The sequence below is a fragment of the Dromiciops gliroides genome, chromosome 6, assembly GCF_019393635.1.
Source record: "Dromiciops gliroides isolate mDroGli1 chromosome 6, mDroGli1.pri, whole genome shotgun sequence".
Classification (NCBI taxonomy): Eukaryota; Metazoa; Chordata; class Mammalia; order Microbiotheria; family Microbiotheriidae; genus Dromiciops; species Dromiciops gliroides.
The window spans coordinates 15,347,221-15,373,105 of NC_057866.1; the positions used below are offsets into that span (position 1 = coordinate 15,347,221).

The 25,885-nt window shown below is 42.1% G+C and overlaps 5 non-coding genes across 5 annotated transcripts; 3 read left to right on the forward strand and 2 right to left on the reverse strand.

Annotated features, from left to right (window-relative positions):
* Nucleotides 1–17,974: 17,974 nt before the first annotated feature.
* TRNAK-UUU lies at nucleotides 17,975–18,047 on the forward strand. The gene has a single exon. It is a non-coding gene; the product is annotated as a tRNA-Lys (tRNA).
* Nucleotides 18,048–19,287: 1,240 nt separating this feature from the next.
* Nucleotides 19,288–19,376, reverse strand: TRNAR-UCU. Its single transcript is given in 2 exon segments — nucleotides 19,288–19,323; nucleotides 19,340–19,376. It is a non-coding gene; the product is annotated as a tRNA-Arg (tRNA).
* A 785-nt stretch (nucleotides 19,377–20,161) lies between these two features.
* On the reverse strand, nucleotides 20,162–20,234 carry TRNAK-UUU. The gene has a single exon. It is a non-coding gene; the product is annotated as a tRNA-Lys (tRNA).
* Nucleotides 20,235–20,677: 443 nt separating this feature from the next.
* TRNAF-GAA lies at nucleotides 20,678–20,750 on the forward strand. Its single transcript has one exon. It is a non-coding gene; the product is annotated as a tRNA-Phe (tRNA).
* A 4,578-nt stretch (nucleotides 20,751–25,328) lies between these two features.
* On the forward strand, nucleotides 25,329–25,401 carry TRNAK-UUU. Its single transcript has one exon. It is a non-coding gene; the product is annotated as a tRNA-Lys (tRNA).
* The last annotated feature ends 484 nt before the right edge of the window (nucleotides 25,402–25,885 follow it).

Consider the following 25,885-nt stretch of genomic DNA (forward strand, 5'->3'; position numbering starts at 1 on the left):
CCATTGTCTGTCTTATTCACTTCCGTCCATATATATGTAGGAAAGATGAGGGGAGACCTGGACCTCATTCATTTAATTCCTAGGACTATGGGATCCATAGAGGGGAGAAATGCAGAGAAAAGTTTTTTAAGTGATAGAGAATGAAAAAGTAAAGAAGCAGCAGCAAGTTGAAGTTTTTGTTCTATAGTGAAAGTATCAATGTGGCCCCTTTCTTTGACTCCCACTTGGCAATTCATGGGAGAAAGTTAAATTGCCTGTGAAGTATATAGAGAAGACCAGATCAGAGAACTCCATGGGTCCCATAACTGACTCCTCCTTATCTCTGTCTAGCGGTGCTGGAGGCTGCAAAGCAGGCCTCCCAATGCCTCCTTTGGCTTGCCCTTGTCTGGTCTTAGCTGTTATTCTTTACGGTTGTCGTCATCATCTGAGGCCAGGATGACATAGGAAATTTGGGCAAAACAAAATCAGAGCTCTGGGACCGGGGCTGTTCCCCCACAATTGTTGGCTTTTCTTTAGCTCTCTTGAGAAGGGGATTCTTGCTGTTTCCATTTCTTAAAGCCATGGAATTCTGTTTGGTCTAAATTGAAGCCATGACAGAAGAAAAAGAAATTGCTTTTTATTTATTTATTTGTTTGTTTATTTTTTGGTGGGGCAATGAGGGTTAAGTGACTTGCACAGGGACGCACAGCTAGTGTCAGGTGTCTGAGGCTGGACTTGAACTCAGGTCCTCCTGAATCCAGGGCCACTGCTTTCTTTATCCACTGTACCACCTAGCTGCTCCCCAAGAAATTGCTTTTTAGTTGAAGAGAGCATCATACCATTTTTGCTTTTGTTGTTTTCACAGGAATCAAGGTTGAGGCAGTCTGATATTGTGGGAAAAGCATGGGGCTTTGTCAGAACTGGTTTGAGTTCCTGCAAGTCTTGAGTACCTGTGTGACCTTGGGGAGGTCACTTAACAACGATGTGAATCTTAATTTCCCCAACTGCCAAATAGGGAATGTAACATGAATTCCCTGCCTCACAGGGTGGTTGCAAGGAATATTCTTTATATATCTTAAGACACATTGAAGCTAGAAGTATAGGGAGTAGATTTTTGAGATGCCTTCCAGCTCAGATTTTGTTATTCCAAATTAATTACCAATTTAAGTTTTTAAAAATATGTTGCAGGGAGCAGGTTGAGGTGATTATCATGTAGTTCAGCTTTAGAACATAACCTTTGGATATTTGAGAAAATGGGACAGAGATTCTGTTTGCGATCAGACTTTTGTCCTCATCACTAACTCGAAACAGTTCATCATTTACACCATTGCTTAATCTGTTAGCCTTTTTGTCCTTGTCCTTGACTTTTCAGTGGCATTTAACGGCACCATTTATTCAATCCTCCCTTGTTTCCATGAGCCACACTTATATAGTTGTCTGCTTTTAAGACTTGTCCTCTAAGTGGTTTTCTGTACTTCCTGCCCCTTAAGTGGGGTTGTTCTCAGAATTCTTATCTAGCATTGTCTCAGACAAACTGAGGCCTGGGAAAGACCTTAATTTAAAAAAGCCAAAGTCACCCAATGCATCCTGAGCCATTGCCAGTCATTTTGATTTGTCTTGGTGCTGGACTCCAGTGACTTTGGAGGAGAGAGTGAGGTCGATTACTTTGTGCAGCTCTGCCTCTCTTAAACCTAATTCACTAGCAAGTTGACACATCACCCTTGTGATGTCATTGGTCCTCTTTGAGAATAAAGGACAAACAATAAACGGTGTTTCCACAGTGTCTTACTGTGGACCTTCTCTGTTGTTCTCCCCTTGGTGATCTCTTCCACTCTTGGTTTCAGTTACTGCCTCCAAATTGGCAGTTCTTCCCTGTAGTTTTTGTCTCTGTTCTTGCACAAATCCACATAGGATTCATCCAGTGTGCGGGAGGCCTTTAGGTCTTCTTGTATTTCTTGGGTACCAGGGGACAATTCAGATCGTCTACCTGTTAATACCCTGATTTCATCCATGACTAGTTCACATCAGTTTTTGGTCATGTGTCCTTGATGATATCCCTCATACCACTTCTGGCACACAGATTGCCTTTGGAGGTATGCTTTCCTGCATCTCTCCTTCTCTTTAAGTCAATGGCAACTTTAGTGGCATTCCAGGATTTGTGAACATATAGTATCACCAGGGGAGTACTTGCATTGGAAAGATAGGTCTCTTCAAACAAAGTAGATGCCCAATGATTAGAGAACAGCTAAGCAAAAAAAAGAAAGACACTGATCGAGGAGTACAGAAAAGCATGGGAAGACATGAATTAATGCAAAGAGAAGTAAGCAGACCAGGGCAATGTACACTATGACCACAACAATGTAAACAGGAAGACTAACAGCAACAAAATAATGGAAATAATATTGCAAGATAATGGCCAAGCTTGATCCCAAGGATGAGATATGGGCGTGGAACACTACACATTATCACATAATGTCAAACTTTTTCAATGTGCTACTTAGTTTTGCTGAATTCTTTCCTCCCCACTCCACCTCACCCCCTTTCTTTTTTCTTTCTTTTTTTTTTTTTTTTTGCAGGGCAATGAGGGTTAAGTGACTTGCCCAAGATCACACAGCTAGTAAGTGGTAAGTGTCAAGTGTCTATGGCCGGATTTGAACTCAGGTCCTCCTCAATCCAGGGCCAGTGCTTTATCCACTGTACCACCTAGCTGCCCCTCCACCCCCTTTCTAAAGTTCTATTATAAAGGATGAATGGGATAGATCAAGGAGAGGGACAGATTGAGAAATGATGCTGTAGTAAAAAACCAAAAGATATGTTATCTTTTGTTTAAATGGATAAGTAGGTCTCTGTACTGGAGATCGGCTTGTCATCAAAAGCATTGCAGTTTTCCAAATGAAATCTCTCAAAATTCTTCCTCTTAGGGGCAGCGAGCTGGTACAGTGGATAAAGCACTGGCCCTGGATTCAGGAGGACCTGAGTTCAAATCCTGCCTCAGACACTTGACACTTACTAGCTGTGTGACCCTGGGCAAGTCACTTAACCCCCATTGCCCCGACCCTCCCCCCCAATTCTTCCTCTTATTCAAATCTGGGCCCAGCTCATAGTCCATCTTTAGGGCCTTTGTCATATAAATCATATACATATATAAATGCACTCACATGTACACATAAATGCACCATTCAACATCAATATGGGCATTTTCATACATTTAGGGTGTTTTGTTTTTAAATAGGTTGGTAGGCCAAATCTCTGAAATAATCCCATCTCATTGGGCTTGGTGTAATTGACACAGTATTATCTGGGAGAGCTTGTTATGTATAAAGAATCCTGGGGCAGCTAGGTGGTGCAGTGGATAGAGCACTGGCCCTGGATTCAGGAGGATCTGAGTTCAAATCTGGCCTCAGACAATTAACACTTACTAGCTGTGTGACCCTGGGCAAGTCACTTAATCCCAATTGCACCGCAAAAAAAAAAAAAAAAAATCCTTTGGAGAATTATCGGTTAACAGAATTTCAGTTGGGCTCTGGGAGGCCATCTAGTTCTAAAGAAAAAGAAAAAAAAAGAAACTCCAGAACAATATACCCAATAAATGGTCAGCCAGCTTTTTCTTGAAGACTTCTGAAGGGGAGCCAACTACTTCCTCAAACAGCCCTTTCTGTTGTTGGATCACTCAAATTGGTCAGGTGATTTTCTTTTAAGGAAATTTGTCTGCAACTTACACCTGTTGCTACTAGTTTTGCCCTTGTGCCAAACAAAACAACTCTAAACCCTTTTCTGTGTGGACCTTACACATAATTTCTTCTAAGACGGTGGTATATCTCCCTGTTTTATGCCTTCCTTGGCAGTTAATCTAATCGGCTCATTTTGTAGTCATTTCTGAGGTTACATTTATCAAGTTGTTCAAAACTAAATTTATATTCCTCCTAAATCTGTTTTTTTTTCCCCTCTGTCTGTGCCAGTCTTCCAGATTCATGACCTTATAATAATTAACTATCCCCCCACCTCTCAACCTACACATCCTTTCAGTGGTCAAATCCTTTCATGGAGACTTCTTTGTTGTTGTTTTTTTGGTTCATAGTTCTGAAATATCTCTTGCATCTTGGCCCTCTTCTCTTCTCCATCCCAATTCAAGCCCTCATCTCTTTCATTGTAAAAGCCTCCTAACTGGTCCTTCTGGACCTAGTTATTCCCTCTCTACATAGCTAATCAAGTCATAAAGGATAACAAAAAAACCCGTGAAGTGGCCTTCCCATTGTCTGATGAACAAAATGCAAATTTTTTAATCCCAGGATTCAAAGGTCTTCACAATCTGACTCCAACTGATCTGTTCAGCTCTTATGTTGTTATTGCTACTCACATTGTCTCTGGCCAAACTAGATTACTTACTGCCACCCTTTCCTTCCCCCATCCTACTCGATACTTCCCGCCTTTGCCACCCCATACCTGCTGAGGAAGCATCTACCCCTCCTGTTTTTTAATCTGTTGAAGTCCCATTAAGGCCCAATTCAGATATCTCTTCCAGTTGGCATCTCTGGACCCCTTCAGGCAAAAGATATCTCTGCTGCCTCATTTCTCAGCACTTTGCCTTCAACTGGGAAGGATCGCTGATGTACTGACATAGACTGTACCAGGGAAGGTTTGGCACCATCTTTCCAGTTGTTCTGGTTATTTCTCCGCTTCCTGCTGGGAGCCTGAGATTGAGGCTGCCCCCAGGGAATGATCCCAGTATCTTTGGGATTAGGATCAGAGATGAGATAACATTTTTTAAAGATTTGGTTTCCATTCACTCAGAGGGAAGGACAGGAGGAAATATGTTCATGGCATAGAAAAGCCAGGTTTGTACATGTTGCTCTATTTACAGGCACAGGGAGACACCACAGACCCAGGAGCATCAGTGGCAACAGCTACAATACTTGGTCTGGGGGCTTTGGAGATATGGCCCCGGGCACGATTGGTACTGGGCGGTGGGAACAGCAGCTTTTCTTGCAGGAGGTATGGTAGCACCAGGATTTGCATTTGTAGGAGCTTGCTCTGTGCAAGAGCTACCATTCTTGTAGTCACAGTTTGGGTCAGTGGCTAGCAGGTGGAATATCGGGCATATGGTCCTCACCAATGAAGGATAGGCTGGAGAAAGACACTGAGATCACACAAAAGCACTTAGCACAGTGCCTGACATCACACAGTAGCTAGTCATATGTTAAATGCCTACTATGTGCCTAGGTAAATAGGCACATGTGTTGTCTTATTATCATTAAGTTCCTACAAATATCTCATTTGATGCTCACATTAACTCTGGGATTTAGGTGCTATTATTATTATCACCCACATTTTACAGATGGGGAAATTGAGATTAAGTGACTTGTTCATGGCCACGCAGCCAGTAAGTGTCTGAGGTCAGATTTGAACTCCAGTCTATCTTGACTCCAGGCCCAGCACTCTCTACTGTGCCACCTGGTTGACATCATACATGCTGTATAAATGTTTATTCCGTTTCGTTCCCTTATTCCTCAACCCCATAGAAAGGGCTGTGTTCCATATATAGGCTGTAAAACCAATATCCTTAGCTGGTCCCTGTCCCAAAGATTGGAGATGCCAAGTTACTGAATCATGAATTCAGAGGTTAGCAGAGGATCCTCAGAGGCACTTTTTCTTCTTTATAGTTGATATAAATGTGACACTCAAGGTTATTTGGATTCTCATAATGGGAAAAGCCACAAGTTAAAAAACTTATAGATACCACCTTATATCTGATGGAGGAGGCTAAAAGGGTTAACAGATAACCTAAGACTTCAATTATCAATAGTACCTAAAAGGGTTAACAGAGAAACTAAGCTTTGAGTTCTTATGAACAGTACAGAAACCAGAGGGTTTGAGTCCTTATCAACAAACATGATCGACAGAAGTTTAAGGAGACAGTAGCCAAGGACCATTAACCATTAATAGCCATTAATAGGGTACGGCTAGGTGGTGCAGTGGATAAAGCACTGGCCCTGGATGCAGTACCTGAGTTCAAATCTGACCTCAGACACTTGACCCTGGGCAAGTCACTTAATCCCCATTGTCCCGATTAAAAAAAAAAAAAGCTGCTAGAAATAGTACTTTAATATTTGTAAAGTAAATGTCCAAATAGGAATAAATAGTGCAAGTATTATTTAAAAAATAGCCATTAATAATTCTAGATGACAAGAAACAGAAACTGTACCTAAAAACCAAACCTTAAAGTAAAGAGATATTCTAAACAGAGAGATCCTTGGGGTCTGACAAGTTTGAACATGTTTTTAGGAATGTGTGCAGAAGGGCCAAATATATCCTCAAGTTCACCTTATGATGTTTAAGTTCCCAAAAGACACACCTGGTGAGAAAGGGACCGCCTTGGGGGACATCTTAGCATCTTAAGAATTCCAAGATAAGATATGAACCTCCCACAAGGAGGAGATTAAGATAATGACAAATGTTACCACTAGATGGGTTCTTGAAAACATTCTTCTTTCAAAGAATTGTTCGCCCACACAATCCGATCAAAATTTTAGTAAAAGGTTTTATTTGGCACACAGAGGCGTGGCTGGGAGAAGAAGCCTAGTCTTCAACTCCCAGAAGATACAGGTTTATGGCATGTTCCTTAATCAGACAACACATCCAGGTATGGCTGGGAGAAGAAGAGTGACTTCAGTTCCTTGGGGAGGTTTAATCAGACAGCCATAGAGATATGGCTGGGAGGAGAAGCCTAACTTCAACTCCCTGAACGAAGGAGATGACAATTTTTTAGTGGTGAGAAGGGGATGGGGGCAGAGACCTAAAACTGAAAAGTTACAGCAGTTTGAAAATGACGATGTTAGCCATTTAGACATATGCATAATAAAAATTCCACATTTCTAACTTGATTATTGTCACTACCTGGTCCTAATCACATAGCAAACACAACTGGCTCCCAACTAAGCTCATGTTGTAAATTCAAGGAGCCCAGCTTTCTGGGTGACTGCTTATTATCTGTTTGACCAACCACTACGTGGTTAATCAGCTACTTTGCTTCTCCAAGGAAAGAGTCATCTCTGACCCCAAAAAGCTGATCAACCATATTTCTCCAGGGTCATAGTGTCCCCTTCAGGGCCAGAGCATCCCTAACTGGACTCAAGCCTACCAGCTTGCTACTACAACGAAGTAACTTACATTTTTCACTATAAATATAACCATTTCCATCTCCCCGAATGGTGACACTTTTCTCCTTGGTGTTCTCCCTATAGTCGTCACAGTCTTTTAATAAAACTGGAAACTGAGTTACTGAGTCTTGTAATTCTTTGGGATGCGATCAATTTGATCACTTAAATCCATCATATACATTAATGATTCATCTTTAGATAGTGCTCAAAGGTTTGTAAAGCACTCTCACGGAATTCAAGAATTAGGATTGAAAGGGATTCCCAAGAAATGATGAGGTCCTCTTTATGTGGGCTGGAATTAAGGGTCAAATTGATTGTGAGTCATCCCAAAAGAATTACAAGACTCAGTAACTCAGTTTCCCAAGTTTTATTGCAATGCTGTGGGTGACCACAGGGAGAAAAACAGAAAAGTGGAAAGGTATCTCGAATAGTGAAAGAAAAGACAGTTATATTTATAGTATGGGTAAATTGATTATCAGTCTCATTATAATAATCTCCACCTTTGGGAGGTACAGGGGAGGGCTTATCCAAATATGGAGTTCCTGGGGTCTTAAGCCAACCCCTGAGGTGGGTACCTTTTTCTGTGGAGGTGTGTTTTGGGTATTTACACGTCATAAGGTGAATTTGGGGACAATTTTGGCCTTTTCTGTGCATGTCTCTTTCTGGTTCCCATGCTTAGTTTCAAAACATCTTAATTTACCATTTATTTCTAGTTTGAATTTCTATAGCCTGTCATTTTATTTAAGGTCTTCATGGCCTAGCTCCCTCTGTTCCCATTATGGGTACTGATTACCGTGTGTGGGTAAGAGAACTTAGCATCCTGACTTGTAAGTCATCCATTAACTGGGGTCTGAATCCCTCTTCAAGCTCATATTTGAATTAGAAGTTGGGTCTTAGGTTTTTCTGTTAACCCCTTTTTTGCCTCCTACATCACTCTGGGCTGCTTGCATCAAGCCCCAAGATGTTGCAGAGTCTCCTAAATAAGGTTCAGAATTACTCAAAAGAGTTTCTACTAATTATCTACATTTGAAAAACCAAGTTTATAGAAAATATTGGTTTTCCAGCTTATGATGACCAGCCCATGAAGATCTCTATGAAGGTCTCAAACAGATACTGTCCATAGACAGCAAGTGGCTTTTTGCTAGCAAATTTTGTTTTGCTTTTTTAAAAGCCCAATATTTTCACCAAAATAAAGAACCAACTTTTTAACAATATTTATTCAGTAGGGTAGGTAGGTGGTGCAATGGGTAGAGAATTGGGCTTGAAATCTTCCTGAGTTCAAATCCACCCTCAGACATTTACTAGCTATGTGACCTTGAGCAAGTCACTTAACTCTGCTTGCCTCAGTTTCCCCATTTGTAAAATGATCTGGAAAAGGAAATAGCAAACCATTCTAATATCTTTTCCAAGAAAACCCTACATGAGTCATGAAGAATTGGACATGACTAAACAACAAAATTCATCCAGTGATGCTGTAGAAACTGAAGGCTTTGAATACCATGGTCTCAACATCTCAAACTGTATACCAAAATAAACTCCAAATGGACACTTGACTTCGACAAAAAGGTGACATCATAAGCAAATTAGATGGGCAAGGAAGAAATAAACTTTTATTTATGAATTTTCTATAAATTTTTTTTTAGTGAGGCAATTGGGGTTAAGTGACTTGCCCAGGGTCACACAGCTAGTAAGTGTTAAGTGTCTGAGGCCAGATTTGAACCCAAATACTCCTGACTCCAGGGCCCATGCTCTATCCACTGCGCCACCTAGCTGCCCCTTATAATTTTTTTTTTTTAGTGAGAAATTTTCTATTAATTTAACTGACACTCATAAACCAGAAGGAATTAGGAATAAGTTTTAATCCTCACAGAATGTGGCACTTGATGTCATTCACAGTTCATCAACAATATACAAGAAAGAAGAAAAATGGCTATACATTAAAATACCAGTGCCCATACAAAGAAAAATTGTATACTTGTTAAAGGAAGATAGATAAAGGGAGGTCTCTTCTTAGTAGAGGAAGTTTGACTAAATCACAGAGAACAGTTGATCAGGGCAGACAAGGGAGGAGCACCTTTCCAGGACTCTATAAGAGAAGGAAAGAAGTCACCAAAGGACACCAGCCACTGCAGCTGGTTTTGCAAGTCTTTGAGGGATCACAGTAAAAAAACAAAACAAAAAACAAAAACTGATACAGAACAAGATGTTATGTTCTCCCCCAAAATTCACCTTCTTTTTTTAAAATAGAATTTTATTTTCCAAAATATATGTAAAAACAAAATTTTTTTTTCACCTTTTTTTTTTTTTGCAGGGCGATGAGGGTTAAGTGACTTGCCCAGGGTCACACAGCTAGTAAGTGTCAAGTGTCTGAGGCCGGATTTGAACTCAGGTCCTCCTGAATCCAGGGCCGGTGCTTTACCACTGTGCCATCTAGCTGCCCCCCAAAAACAAAATTTTAACATCAATTTTTTGAAAACTTTGTGTTCCAACTTCTCTTCCCCCCTCCATTAGTACCCCCCACCCACAAGAACTCAAGCAATTCAAAATAAGTTATACATGAGTCGTCATGGAAAAATTCCCATATTAGCCAGTTGTGAGAGAAAACAGTCAAAAAAACCCAAACGTCAGATTAAGGAATTGTCAAAGAGGAAATGAAAAAAAAATTTTTTTTAAATGTGTTTCCATCTGTTTTCAGGTACTATCAGTTCTTTCTCTGCAGATGGGCTGCAATCTTCATAAGTCTTTCAGGGTTCTATTGGATCATTGCCTTGCTGAAAATAACCACATGCTTCCCAGCAGATCATCCCCCACTATTGCTGTTATTTTGTATACAGTACATTTCACTCTGCTTCAGTTCATGTAGGTCTTTCCAGGTTTTCCTGATAGTATCCTGTTCATCATAACCTGTATATAGTACCTTAAGCTTGACAGAATTTTCTTCATAAAAGCCCAGCAAAGTAGGTACCATATGTTTTGCCATTATAATCAATCATCATAACTATTTCCCTCCATCCTACTCCCTTCCCATGATATTTACTCTATCTTCTTTTTACCTGTTCCTCCTCAGAGGTGTTTTACTTCTGACTATCCTCTCCCTCGCTCTGCACTCCCTTTTTGCACCCTTCCTTCCTTATCCTCTTCCCCTCCTATTTTCCTGCAGGGTTAAATAGATTGCTCCTCCCAATTGGGTATGAAAGCTATTCCCTCCATGAGCCCACTCCAATGAGATCAGGGTCCCTGAGCTAATTCTGTGTTCTAAATTTTTCTTCTTCCCTCCTCAACCCTCCCTATGAGATCAAGCAATTCAATATGTCATACTGGTGCAGTAATGCAGAACATCTTCATCTTCCTTGAAAGTGTTTTGCTTTTTAATGCTCTCTTCCCCAATCTGCCCTTCCCTCCTTCCCTTCTCCCTACCCCCTTCCCACCCTCCCCTCCCTCAGGGCAAAAATGTATTACTATGCCTACTTGAGTATGTATGTTAGTCCTTTTTAAAGCCAATTCTCATGATATTAAGGTTCACTCACTCCCCAGCTCCTTCCCCCTCTTCTCCTCCCCTCCATAAGCTTTTTTCTTGTTTCCTTCATGTGAACTACCTCTCCCCAGACCATCTTTCCCCTTCTCCCTCCCCCAGTTTATTCCTCCTACACCTCAATCCTATTTTAAAGATGTCATCATGGATTAGTTAGGTGGCACAGTGGACAAAGCACCAGCCCTGGACCCAGGAAGCCCCAAGCCCAAATCCGGCCCCAGACATAAGACACCCCACCCTGTCTGCCCTATAAAGAACAAAACATAAATGCTTTACAGATATCATCCCTTCATACTCAGTTCATCCCTGTCTTCTGTGAATTGCTTACTGAGATAGTTCTTATGATTTCAAAGTATTATCTTCCCATGTAGGAATGTAAATGGTTTGATCTTTTAATACCCCTCATGAAGTCTTTTTCCTGTTTACCTTTTTATGCTTCTCCAGGGTCTTGTATTTGAAAGTCAAATTTTCTATTCAGTTCAGGTCTTTTCATCACAAATGTTTGAAAGACCTCTCTCATTGAAATCCCATTTTTGCCTCTGAAAAATTATACCCAGTTTTGCTGAGTACGTGATTTTTGGGTGAAGTCCCAGTTCCTTTGCCCTCTGGAATATCATATTCCATGCCCTTCGGTCCTTTAATGTAGAAGCTGCTAGATCTTGCTTTATCCTTATTGGAACTCCACAGAGTTTGAATTCCTTTTTTCTAGCTGCTTGCAGTATTTTCTCCTTGACTTGGGAGTTCTGGAATTTGGCTATAATATTCCTGGAGGTTTTCCTTTTGGGATCTCTTTCAGGAGGTGATTGGTGGATTCTTTCAATTTCTATATTAGCTTCTGCTTCTAGAATATCAGGGCAGGGGGCAGCTAGGTGGTGCAGTGAATAAAGCACTGGCCCTGGATTCAGGAGTACTTGAGTTCAAATCTGGCCTCAGACACTTGACACTGTTAAGGGCTAAAATTCTAGCTAAACTGTCTAAAATATCTAATGAGTGGTCGCCAATAAATTATAAGCTTTAGCAAGAGTTAGACTTTTAAGCATTTATTAAGGAGAATAAGAATTTGGTAAAGAGAGAGAAAAAGGCCTAGATTCCTATCTATTAAAGGGAGAGCACATTTCTAGCTCCCTTCTCCGCCAGCGTCCAAAGGAAAAGAGAGTGAGACCGAGCGCCAGTCTCTTCCTTCCTCCTCCCACTAGTCCGCGTCACTTCCTGAAGCCTGGTCTTGCCCTCAAAGACCTTTGCTTCATGGGCAGAACTCTTCTACAGTAAGTATCCAGCAGGTGGCGTCATTCCAATCGTTACAGTCCCCCCCTGTTGTTCCTCAAGAAACAAAATGTTTCCTTGACGGAACAGTAAAAACAATATAATAACTATTGCTAACTAATAATATGTGAACAACAATATAGAAAAGGAAGAGAGGAAAGTTTTGTCCAGAGGGGCGATTTTTTTGTCCTCATGAACCGACGCTTTGACATTAGTCTTGCAAAGGGAGGGCCTCTGCAGAGAATACATGTTACAGATGGTGTATATTATAACAGAAAGAGAAAAAACCAATAACAACAACAAATCAAAACTGTTCATTTAAAATCTCTGAAAGTCTTTTCTCAGATGTCCTCTAGGTGTAGTCGTGGAATGGAAGTCTCTTCAGGGGTTGATGTGTGGATGCTGGTAATCAGCCAGGAAAATTTCCTACAAAATCGAGCTTAACACAACTTTAAAATAGCTTTGTCAATAATCAAATCAAACAATGAAAGTTCTCAAAAACATGTCTAAGGGAATTCATAATCTTAGTTGTTACACATGAAACATATAATAAAACAAAAATTGAACCATTCTTTACAATTATATTATTATTATAGTCCCCCTTTATGGAGGGTAATTGAGAAGACAATTGCTGCGATATTAATTTTTAAAAATAATTTTTATCTTTGTTTCATCACTTTTTGCATCATCTGCCTAATTATCCTCATGCCATTATGAGAAGATAATTATGGGGGTTACCATAAAAGAACAGAGAAATGATGGGATATGAGCATTCCCACACTTGAGCAATATATACTGCCCATACAGTATGCCAGGCTTAAAATAGGTGGATGGAATATACGTCCATGCCACCGAACATATTAGAGGAAACTGAGTCAGACTTAATCAGATCCATGGAATTAAGATGTCCATGGCATCAGGCATATAGGAGGGAGCATAGAAGCCAGGTGTAGAAGTGAGATGGGTGGGATGAATACTTCCAGCCATCTGTACAATATTGTGGGGAAAAATAAAATAAAATATTAAACCAAGAGAATCCAACCTCAACATTTGTCAAAAGCTGTTCTCTCGGCCATACCTTGACTTCATGCATGTCTCCCCTCATGTGACAGTTCAGTGTCTGCTCTTGCATGTATTCCTCTTGTGATTGGATGGCACCTTGGCCAACTGGCATCTGATAACTCAGAATAAAGGTAATTAGTGTCTTAAATGATAAGTTCCCATAATCCAAGTCTCATATGGATTTAAAAATTGAGGATAATAAATGATTGCAAAAAAATGTGAATACATCTTGACTCAGAATATAATATATAATTATGCAACAATTTCAAATAATACCTTTTTTTTTTAACTTAGTATACAATTACTTTTTTGAAAAATCTGAACATATTTAAATACAAGTTAAAGCACAACACAATCTCAAAGAAAACTTTTACAAATGTTCCCCTCTTTTTTTTTTTGGAATATGCTTATCAAAAATAATACTTCTAGAATCAATTTACACTTGCCATGGCAAACAATTTGCCAGGGAAATGCTTTAAAGAGTTTGATCAAATAATCAGTTGAGAAAAAAATAACAAAAACAAACAACTCAGAATATGGGAGCACAATACTCCTAGAATTAACATTGTATTATGAAATCAAAACCATCTTGCAATGTTTCAAAATTAGATAGACAAATGAATAGAAGAAAACACACATGGAACAATAAAAGACAATGAAATTCAAACTAAGGAAATCTAAATGAATATGAACTTAATATTAATAAGACTATCATAAAATATAAACTTGATCACATGACTAAAAAGCTTTTACAAATATTCTCCTTGTTTTAAAAACTAAGTATAAGACACAATCTCAAAAGCATGAAAATCTCTATGAAAATAAACCCATACCATTAATTTCAAAATGTATATGTAATAGCATAGAAATCCTATGTAACCTCTGAACTGACATTAATACTCTGAGTGAATTCAGAACATTTTTGATTCCGATATCTAAAATCCCCAATACTCATATCAATACCTTGCTGCTGACTTCTACATTTCTGTAAAATATATACCCTTCCATGGCAAAAGAAGCGGAGTCTTGAACTATGTTGATGGTTGTCATTCTTATTCAGCTTAAGTTTTTCTTCTTTAACCCCTTTATATTGTCTGTCAGTCTTTTCACCATACAAATGCTTTATAAGATTACTAATGAAAGACAAAAGCAGGTTAGCAAAATTATGAACAAAACGAGCATATCTGGAATTTAAAGGGTTTTCTAAAGTTGTCTCAGAAGCACAGCCAGGCTGGGGAAGGGCTGAGCCTGAAGCTGCAAATGTAGTTAGAGAAAGTTGCGCATGAGCATTAGATCTCTGGACTTCCCAGGCAGGGGAAGCAATGGGCTTGGCCATGGGAGGAGTAGAGGGTGGGGTCTGGAGAGGAGGGGAGGGACCAGAGCAATTTGAATCAGACTTGATTTTGAACTCAGGCCTGGATTCCTCTTCCCCCACTTTGCCTCCAGGTGCTAGGGGATTAAAAGCTTCTAGAGGGTGGGTCATTGCCTCCAGGCATGCAAAATTAGAGCAACAATTAGTGTTAGAACTGGGAAAAGCTGCGGGAATCTCTTCAGGTTTCTCTGAAAAAGCATGGTTGGGAGAGGGAGAGATATTTCCTTGTGTGAGTAAGTTGCTGGCTCTTCTAACAAAAATAAAAAGAAAAATAGAAAATCCACAAAAACAAAGCATTAACATGATCTTATCTCCCATTTGTCTGGTTAAACAGACTAAAATCAAAAATAGGCTAATTAGGGAGTTTAAAAGGTCCATTCGAAAAAATTTAAAGGGAAAACACAGCCAGTGCGCCAGTACTTAGCAGTTAAAGGGAGAGGGAGGGGAAATTTCTTACCCAACCAGAAGATCAGAAGAAGACTGAAGGCTAGCTTTCCTCTTCGTGGTCAGCCATCTGTTAAGGGCTAAAATTCTAGCTAAACTGTCTAAAATATCTGATGAGTGGTCGCCAATAAATTATAAGCTTTAGCAAGAGTTAGACTTTTAAGCATTTATTAAGGAGAATAAGAATTTGGTAAAGAGAGAGAAAAAGGCCTAGATTCCTATCTATTAAAGGGAGAGCACATTTCTAGCTCCCTTCTCCGCCAGCGTCCAAAGGAAAAGAGAGTGAGACCGAGCGCCAGTCTCTTCCTTCCTCCTCCCACTAGTCCGCGTCACTTCCTGAAGCCTGGTCTTGCCCTCAAAGACCTTTGCTTCATGGGCAGAACTCTTCTACAGTAAGTATCCAGCAGGTGGCGTCATTCCAATCGTTACAACACTTACTAGCTGCGTGACCCTGGGAAAGTCACTTAACCCCCATTGCCCCCCCCCCCCCAAAACAAAGAATATCAGGGCAATTTTCCCTCACAGTTTCTTGGAGGATGGTATTTAAGCTTTTGTTTTGGTTATGGTTTTCAGGTAGTCCAATGACTTTCAAATTATCTCTCCTAGATTTATTTTCTAGGTCAGCTGTTTTTCCAAGGAGATATTTCACATTGCCCTCTATTTTTTCATTCAAATGGATTTACTTTACTGTGTCTTGGTTTCTTGTAAGGTCACTAGCTTCCATTTGTTCAATCCTAATTCTTAGGCAGTTATTTTCATCAGACAGTTTTTTAATCTCCTTTTCCATTTGGCTTTTCAAACTGTTGACTTTTTTCTCATGACTCTCCTGCATCGCTCTCATTTCCCTTTCCATTCATTTCTCCTTTTCTCTACATCTTCTTTCTATTTCTCCTACTTTCTCTTCAGAGTCCCTTTTGAGAGCTTCCATGGCCTGAGACCAGTTCATATTTTTCTTGGAAGCTTTGGATGTTGGAGCTTTGATCCTGTTATTATCTTCTTCTGAGGTTGTATTGTGGTCTACCTTACCCCCAAATAAGTTTTCGATGGTCTTCTGCTTTCTCTGCCTACTCATCCTGGCTTACTATTTCTTGGTTTTTAACTCCTTAAAGTGTGGCACGGCTTCCAGGATACACTGTTAAAGCTACAGCATGGCGCTGGTGATGGTTGGGCTTCTCAGCCTGCGTGGCCTCAGTTTCATTTGATTTTAAACTCTCCACTGGGGGGGGGGAATAGGGGGGCTGCATCTCGGCTCCACCCCTGTTCTCAGCTTCAGAGGGTCCCAGGTGTTTTGGGTTGAGGAGGGGCAGGTTTAAATCTCACCTGACCTGTTTTCAGGTCCGGAGATAACCTCAGGCCTACTTACTAAGGAACCAACCAGCAAAGCTTTCTGTGGTGTGGTTCTCAGCTTCCAATGAGACTGCTCCTCTGCTCCCCTCCCCCACCTGGGTCTCCTGCCACTCAGGATTTCTTCCTGGTTCCCCGCTGGGGTGGGACAGTCAAATCTTTCCCCGTAGTCCACTGGTACCCCTGCACTTACCACCCCCTCCCCGGCCAGCAGTTCAGTCCGACCTCAGCTGCAGCCGATTCAGAGGCACTGGGGCAAATTCCCCTGCTGGGTGTCTGGTGTGTCGCGCAATTGCGGGGTTAGGCTTTATTTGTGGCCCAGCAGGCCCCTGAAATCTATCTACAGCTGGAGAAAACTCTCAGCCCGTATTTTTGTGTGTTTTTCTGCCCCAAGGGTTCTTTTATTGCTATTTTTGGGATGATTGTTTCAGGAGCCCTGTGGGTTTAATGTCTTTCCTCCACCATCTTGGCTCCCCCAAATTCACTTTCAACATAGATCTCTAGATAGGGGAAGAATTCATGATCAAACAAGGAGAGAGAGGATTGCAGAATGTACCTGAGTATTGAGGGACTGATGCAATCTGGCAGGATGATGGGGTTACTGGGGGTACTAATAGCACAGCCACTGCCTGGTGTATTCCCTCCCACCAACCCATTTATAACAAAGAAAAACTGACCAAGTGAGCCAATACACACACACACACACACACACACACACACACACACACACACACCCCATGTCTAAAGGCATATGAAACATTTTGCATCCTCGGTCTCTAGAAGAAAAAGTTGTTCAGTTATGTCCAACCCTTCGTGACCCCATTTGGGGTTTCCTTGGCAAAGATAGTGGAGAGGTTTGTCATTTCCAGCTTAAAACAGGGTAAAGTGACTAGCCCAGGATTCCACACTTAATAAGTGTCTGAAGCTGGATGTGTTTTGGTTTTTTACAGCGCGATGGGGGTTAAGTGACTTGCCCAGGGTCACACGACTAGTGAGCGTCAAGTATCTGAGGCTGGATTTGAACTCAGGTCCTCCTGAATCCAAGGTCAGTGCTTTATCCACTGCGCCACCTAGCTCCCCCCTGAGGCTGGATTTGGACTCAGGTCGGCCTAACTCTAAGACCAGCGCTCTGTGCGCTATGGCGCCACCTAGCTGCTCCCGAGGAAGAGAAGGAGATGGATATCTTTCTCTCTTTTCCTGGCAAAGATTGATCATCATAATTACATTAAGCCATTCCTAAGCACCAGAAATATTTGTCAGACATTGTACTAGTCTAGGAGGAAACAGACAAAGCAACAGCTCGTGTCCCTAAGAATTTTATATTTTATCTGAGAAACAACACGTGAGGCACAGAAACAAGTACAGGTACAAATACAGATGCGGAACAAATAGAAAACAACGGAGGTGGCATAAGCAGGATTTGGAAAAGCCTCCGCTTCTCTGGTTTCCTCCAATTCATCGTTTCTTAGGGTGCAAGAATATTTCTTCACGGAATCCTTAACCCCATTAATGGGTACTCACAAGGTTTCTGGTTACTTTCTGTGACAGAAGGCGCTACTATCGAATATTTTGATTGGATGCGAGACTTAATGCTGGGACCCTTTTCATTTTACTGATGAGGAAACAAAGTGAAATGACCCACTCAAAGTCACACAACTTCAAAAAAAAAAAAGGACCGAAGGGTGACGTCGATTTAGATTTTTGGATTGAACTTCCACTTTTGGATTGAACTTTTTGGTATATCACGAAACTTTTCCAAAAACGCCAGTCAGAGCAGTCAGAGTAAGCTACATAGGCTCCTACTCCAGCAGAGTTTCGAGAGCCCGGATAGCTCAGTCGGTAGAGCATCAGACTTTTAATCTGAGGGTCCAGGGTTCAAGTCCCTGTTCGGGCGAAAAGTCACTTTTAGATATAATGCTGTTTGGTGCCGCATTTGGAGGAAGTGAGAACTATATTAAAATGAACTACCGAAGTTACTTCAGCTACCAGGAGGTGTATTCAGTTCGCTGATTGTACAATTAAGAAAGATGGCTCAGAGTTTGGAGCTATGCCCAACGGACAATAGGACTCTGCATACACTGCTACATTTATAACCCAAAGACCCAAAGACATTCCCCCAAAAGAGAAAAAGACCTATTTGTAATATATATCAATCAATCTCTCTCTCAGCTCTTTTTGTGATGACTAAGAATTGGAAATCATAGGAATCATAGAATTGGAGAATGGCTAAACGAGCTGTGGTATAGGATGGTGATGGAATATTGTGTTATAAGAAACGACAAGCTGGATAATTTCAGAAAGACCTGGAAAGAGTTGTATGAACTGATGAATAGTGAAGTGAGCAGAACCAAGAAAACATCGTGCAAAGAGACAGTTATATTTGATGAAAAAGTGCGAATGAGTTCACTGTTCTCAGCAATACAATGATCCAAGACAATCCCAAAGGACTATTGATGAAAAACATACTATCCACCTCCAAAGAAAGAACTTATGTTGCTGGAACACAGACCGAAGAATGCTATTTTAAATTTTCTTTCATTTTTTCCCCCTTTGTTCAAGTTTTCTTGTACAAAAAGACTAATATTGTAATGTTTTACGTAATTGCACGGGTATAACCCATATCTGCTGGTTTACCGCCTCAGGGAGGGGGAAGGGGAGGGAGGGGGAAGGGGAGGGAGGGGCGGAGAACAGGACGGGGGAAAGGGACGGAGGGAACGGGGAGGGAACGGGGAGGGAACGGGGAGGGAGGGGAGAAGGGATAGAAATTGGAACTCGAAACTATAAATAAAATGTGTATTATTAAGAAAAAAACACAATGCTGATTCAACTTTTTTTAAAAGAAAGAAAGATGGCTCAGGGTCCGAGTTGGATTCCTTTCCAATAGTGATATTTTGTGAAAGTCCACTTAGCCCAATGTCATCATTTCCGCCATTGAATTCAACAGGCATTATCAAGTACCTCCTCTTCACCAGGCACTGGTTAAAGAAAAACAAACCAAAAAACCCCCCTTGCTCTATGGGAGTTTTACGGGATCACTTAATTGGACATAGCAGAAACTGAAACTCCAACTCCAGAAATTGTACTTAATCCTTTCGGTTACTACTCCAAAAAACAAAACAAAACAAAATAAAATACGACTCTGGCGGGACTCGAACCCACAACCTTTGAATACCTCACCGAGGTAGCTAGAAGTCCAATGCGCTATCCATTGCGCCACAGAGCCACACAGGAATTAAAACTTTTTAGAGTAGTAGATACATGTGATTAGTTAAGTCAAAGCAATATTTTCAAGTTCTAGAAGTCCAACGCGCTGTCCACTGTACCACATGGTTCTCTAAAGCACGACGCTGGCAGGACTCCAAAACTGTCTAGAAGTAGGAGATTTCTTAAATTCATACTTGATTCCAGCTCAAGTAGTTTCAATGGATCCCTATTACCTCTAGGCTCAATTATAAACTCTTCTGTATTCATAATCAGGCTTCAAAGCTATCCATTCTAGGCTGCTGACCCATTCTTTTCTGTCAGGCACTCTCCACCTCCTACCTCTGGGACCCTGCATAGGCTGCTATCTAGTACTGAAATGCACCCCCTATCCTTCCGTCCCCGCCCGCCCCATGCCCAGCTCCTTCCAAGGCTCAGTTCACGTACCATGTCCTCCACGAAGCCTCTTCATATCTTCCCAATTATTAGTACTCCGGGAAGGCAGAGGTTGTTTTTCATATTCCCAGCTCCTATGACAGGCCCTTGCATACAGTGGGAGCGTAATAAATGTCTATTAAATTGAATTAATTCGAATCGACTTCAGAAATCCTTTCCTTGAGCCTCATGCGCACCCGCCGATACTTCTGCCTTTGCTCCCAAAAATGAAATTGGCTTCTGTCGTAGGCGTGGCGCATTTAGAGTGGGATCTATTTCACTTTTATTTTTGTATTCCTCGTGCATAGCGCTGGGGGACCATAGGAGGCACTGAAATGGTCGTTGATAATCTGTGCTAAAAATCCATAGTGCCGCCCGAACAGGGACTTGAACCCTGGACCCTCAGATTAAAAGTCTGATGCTCTACCGACTGAGCTATCCAGGCTCCGTAAGAAATTACGTTTTGTTCGAAAGGTGAAAAGGGCAAAAGGAACGGCCATAACATGAATATCCAATCGTATAAATATGCATGAGATTGGGAGAGAAGGACTTCTGGGGATGCGCGTAGGAGTGGGGCGGAGGTCGGGGCGCTTGAAGGCTAAACCCAGAATATACTGTATACGGACGTATGAGGATACAGCGAAGCTGGAGACAATCGGAGATGATGCTCCGAGTCCACTTCTTCCTAGGAGCCGTAGGATGGAGAGAGACGCCTCCTTGGGAATATTTCCAACACCTTTTCCGCCCCCCCCCCCCCATAACTGGGACATCGGAGAGCTAAGCCGAGGGATCCCGAAGCTTCAGACCCAGCCAAGCTCTAATCTTTGGCCACTAGAGGCTGCAAGAGCTTCTCTCTAGCCAGAGCAAAGAGGAACTGCTTCTTGTGGAGCCGAAATAGCTCAGTTGGGAGAGCGTTAGACTGAAGATCTAAAGGTCCCTGGTTCGATCCCGGGTTTCGGCAGAAGTTTTAAACTCGCGTTTCAGACTCGGGTTTTATCCTGAGTTCTTGGCTTTCTAGGAATACTAGAGCCGGGGAGGCGAAGGGATCTTAGGGATCTTTGAGGTAACTGGGAGGCAAAAGCTGGTGGGGAAACGTCCTCAACCACTTTCACGTCCCTTAGATGCTGTTATTCAGACACTATGCGGCCTCAAGAAATCTGCACTACCCGACCGGGAAGTAGTCTGCAAGCTTCAGAGAGGGTAAATCTGCTTTCTTTTATCCCTTTTCTCTCATTTCCTCCCTCCTTCCACCTCAATACGTTCGTCTGTCTATCCTCCCTCCCTCCCTCCCTCTTCCTTCCTTCCTTCCCTCCTCCACATGTACACCTGAAAGCAGCCCTACATGCACCCCTCACCCCACCTCACCCCTCAAATGTAGGCAAATTCAACCGAAAAGTCCTTCCATTATAGTGGGGGTGCAGTGATTTGGCTTGACTCTCTGGGAATATAGTTACCCAGACTCCCCCAGCCTTGGGGTGAGTAGGGTCACAGTAGCACTTGGGAAGAGGAGGCTTGATATAGATGGGACTTTCAAGGTTAGTTAAGAGCAGGGGTTCATTTAATTCTTGATTAATGAAAACATTCTTCGCAAATGCTTTTGCTCTGGTCGGTCTGGCGCCGGTCCAAGAACCTTTAGCGGCACAATAAGAATACCCCCCACCCCCACCCCCGGGCCGTCCCTCTTACCCAGTTCCGAAAACCAACAAAATAGAACCGGGGTCCTATTCCATTCATGCTGCATTCGGAGTGAGGGGAGTGGGGTGGAGGGATGTTGTTCATGGCAGTTAGAGTCCTGAGGCAAATGCCCAATGACCCAGTCCTAGTTATGGCTCTGGAGCGCAGTCATAACAGTCCCACCGGACCTGGAAAGACTGCACATATGCTCATAAACTTGGCTTCCCTGCCCCTACTTCCTTTAGCGAACATGTTAGAAAGTCGGTACCCTCCAGGGATTGCAAATTAAGGAGCTGATTGGGTGTAGGGGTGTCTCCAGCGAAGTTACCTCTGCACAAAGCAGGCAAAAGAAGCACTACATGCTTGAGTATACTGAGGAATAATTAAGAGGACAAGGTCCAAGATTAGAGGTCCTGCCTCGTCTCCAGACTGATGTCCCTCCAAATTGTATCCTTTCCATTAGGTCTTGATGAGTGGGTCCTGCCGGAAGGCATGCACTCTCAGACTACAGGGGCAGTGTGCTATTTCCAGTGGGCCTCTCAGCCTGGATGAAAAATTGGAAAGATTTTTTTTTCCCCAAATCCCAGGCTGAAAAAAAATCTCTTATTCATTCCCATCATACCTTTACTCTGATCCAGCCCCTGTTGTGACCTCCTCACTGGTGCTGCTGTCTGTCTCTCCCTCCCTTCTCAGAGCCATCCCACATACACAGGAACCCAGAATCAGCTTCACAACTATGGGTGGCTCCTCACGGCTTAATGAATAAAGTCCCCACTCCTTGGTCTGACATTCAAGGCCTTCCACTGCCTGTCTAACTTTACTTTCCACTAATCTCTTTCCCCTCAGTGAACAGTTTATTCCCAGACCAGAACCTGCTGCTGTGGAAGTGGGGAAGAAAACCTTTTCTCTTTCAACAAAGCCAGTCTTTTTGTAACTGGCCCCAATCCTAAAGGGCTAACTGCCCCTCTTTCTGACTCCCCTGTTTTTGTTACCAACATTCATTCTGTCTCCCCAGTTCACAGCCTTGGGGCTGCCATTTCCCTTCTTATATCCAAACAGTTACACAATCCTGTTCATTCTATCTCTGTATCCTGATGAACAAATGAAGCAGAAAGAAATGATTGAGCACTTCCCACTGCTCTCCCAACTTCAAGTCTCTTCTCACCCCAATTTATCTTCCATTCAGCCACCAATGTGATTTTTTTTTTTTTGCAGGCAATGGGGGTTAAGTGACTTGCCCAGGGTCACACAGCTAGTAAGTGTCGAGTGTCTGAGGCCGGATTTGAACTCAGGTACTCCTGAATTCAAGGCTGGTGCTTTAACCACTGCGCCATCTAGCTGTGACTTTTTTCACCCTCAATGTGACTTTTTTCTAGTTCGGTCAATCCCCTAGGAGCTTCATGAATCCCAGTGGCTCCCTATTCTCGGAAGGATCGAATAAATAAAGTCATCGCTTTGGCAAGTAAAATGGAAAGGATTTAAAGATTATGGGGTCAAGTTCCAGCAATGTCAAGTTTTAGAGGGATTAGAATGTTCGGCTCGGCTCCTGAAGTGAGAAAAAGGATACATCTGTAAAACACAATGGGCTACCTCTAGGTTCCTTCTAATGGTTCATTGATTAGAATTTTGGAAATATGGGTCTGGTCATCATTGGTTGAGGATATAGAAAAGGGGATTCTAGTTTTGGTGCAAGATGGAGTGGGCACCCTCTGAAGTTTCTTCCAACTTGGTGATTCTGTGAAATAGAATGACCCCTATGAATCCTTCCCAGATTCCCACTTTGGGACAGGACTCTTTCCTTCAGACCTCACATATCATTTTGTTCTGCATTTCCCTAATACACTTAGCTTGTAATATTGGGCATTGCCTTTTTCTTTGCTTTTGTTTTTTCTCCTTATCCTCCTAATAGATTGTGAGCTTTATGAGGACAGAATGTAAGCTCCTTGAGGGTGTCTCACTTTTATTTCTGTATCCCATAGTGCCTGGCACAAAATAGGCCCATAATGTTGATCTTTCCCAGCATCTAGCAGACTGGCCTGCACACAACAAACCCCATCAGCTTAGGCCACCTCGGTGCCCTTGGCCACGCTGCCCACTCCCTGTCCTGCTTGAACTTTTTTTCAGCTTGATTGCATTTATGGGTCCAAGGGTAGGATTCATCTGAAAAGTAGTGAAAAATACCAGACTTTTTCAGGGCTCTGGCCTCCATCCTCTGTTAAGGAAAGGTAGGGAAGTAAGGGGAGGGGGAAGATCATCTCCTGCCTTATTAAAACTTTTTTTTTTTGGTTTTGCTTCTTTTCATTTAAAAAAAATTGCTCCTTCCATACTATAGGAAGAGGATACAGAAGATAGGCATGGCTGGGAAGATCCCACTAAAATGAATAAAGCTAAGTTGGCTTTCCACTTGTAGAATATGGATTTTTTTGGCCAAAATATCGAATTCTCCTATCACAAAGCATTTTAATTTTAATTTGTATTTTATAAAGGACCTTTCAATTTCTAAATTACTGTGCTGTGTATTTGAGGTATATAGATGCATATGTATATGTACACTCTCTATATCTTATATATACTCTCTCCATATATAATAGATCCATATTATGCATATGCAATGTTCATATGAATGTATGGATCACCTGGATTTGATGGAGGTGCCTTATTATCCAAAATTAATTTTTAGGAAACCCTGGGTTAATAGGAGCAGAATGTCCTTCACCTGAACTCCAAACTGAACCCAGATAGCTAGCAGATAAAAGTCCCTACCTGGTGACTTCTTTCCTCAGCATAGGATAAATCCCTATCTTATGAGGACATCTGGGTGTCCTCATCCTTGCCAAACCTTTTTTTTTGGGAATCCTGTAATCTTATTATGATGCTTCTGTATTTCCTCCATACTTGTTATAACTGAAATTGTTAAACTGCTTTTGCTTCTGGGTAACCGGTGGACAAAAAAACCCTTATATCCCCTCAGAGAGAGGGAGTCCCCTAGCTCCCTGCTTAGGAGGGAGTCTCCACACGATCATGTTTCTTTCTTCCTGGAACAAAAATAAATTGGTATTATGTTTTTCCTGCTTGTCTCTGATCTGGTTTTTCCTGTAGGAGAAATTCTGAAAATAATTTCTCTGATTTGGTCTGGTTTTGTCCTGTAGGAGACATGTTCTCTGATCTATTTTTTTTTGTAGGAGATATAAAATTAATTTCTCCGATCTGTTTATTAATTATTTTTTTTGCAGGAGACAGGCAGATAAAACCTATATTTAATTTTCAACAGCATAAAACCCCGAGCAGTGTTTATACATGTGTAGCAAAAACAAATGAGCAAGCAAACAAATAAAAATCAGGTTCGACTGCCCTCCCTTTCCATTCCCTCCCATTCATATACCCTTAGCACAGTTGGACAAGTGTCCCTGGCTTACCTGTAGCACAAATTGTCATAGACAAAGAGTAACTAGCATTTAAAGGCACAGGTTCCCAAATGCACTAGACTGGAGGGATGGTGGGCGGTGGCGTGGGGAAAGGGTGGTGCCCCTGTTTCCCCTTCCTCCTCTAATTCTGAACACTTGGAGGGGCAAGTCTCCCTGACTAACCTAAGCTCTCAGCAAAAGGCTAGAAAGGACAAAGCTCTTCTCATCGACCCCAGAGGTCTCACTCCTCCAAGTCCGAGGTTCCCTACCCCTCTCTAAGACTTCCCCTTTCCCGCTCACGGAATGAGGTTGGGGTAGGTTGAGAGAGACTTTTCTCCTTCAGCCCCCAAATCTAGAGACAGGCAAAATTTCAGGATCCAAGTGAAATAAAACTCCACAGTCTGACCCATGCAAAAGCACTTTAATATGTTCATTTACCCAGTCTCCATCCTACACCGAGAGCCCGGATAGCTCAGTCGGTAGAGCATCAGACTTTTAATCTGAGGGTCCAGGGTTCAAGTCCCTGTTCGGGCGAATCTTCCGCTTTTATGGAAATAAAAAAGGCCATCACAGGAAGAAAGTACTTTGAATGTCCCCCCGCCCCACTTCCGTCTCGGGATGAGAGGGGGTGGGGTGGGGTGGGGTGGGGTGGGGCGGCATTTGTACCCGAGTGTTGCCTAGAAGTGGGAAAGCAGTACCCCTCCCTGCGGCTTCAGAGAATCTGGAAAGAGCTCGATTTCGGGCATCAGAGCAGGAAGGTTAGGAAATGAATGCCTGGTCGGAGGGGTGTGTGTGGGTGTGTGGGTGTGTGGGTGTGTGGGTGTGTGGGTGTGTGGGTGTGTGGGTGTGTGGGTGTGTGCGCGCGCATACAAGTAAAAACCCCCTCGAAAACAAAAGTTAAAAATCCCCAATGAAACACTAGAACAAAAATCCTAAAAATCAGAAGAGACATCAATAAAAATCTAAGGGAAACAAATAATGGGCTAAGAAATAAGAGTACCGGTAGGAGGTGGTTTTA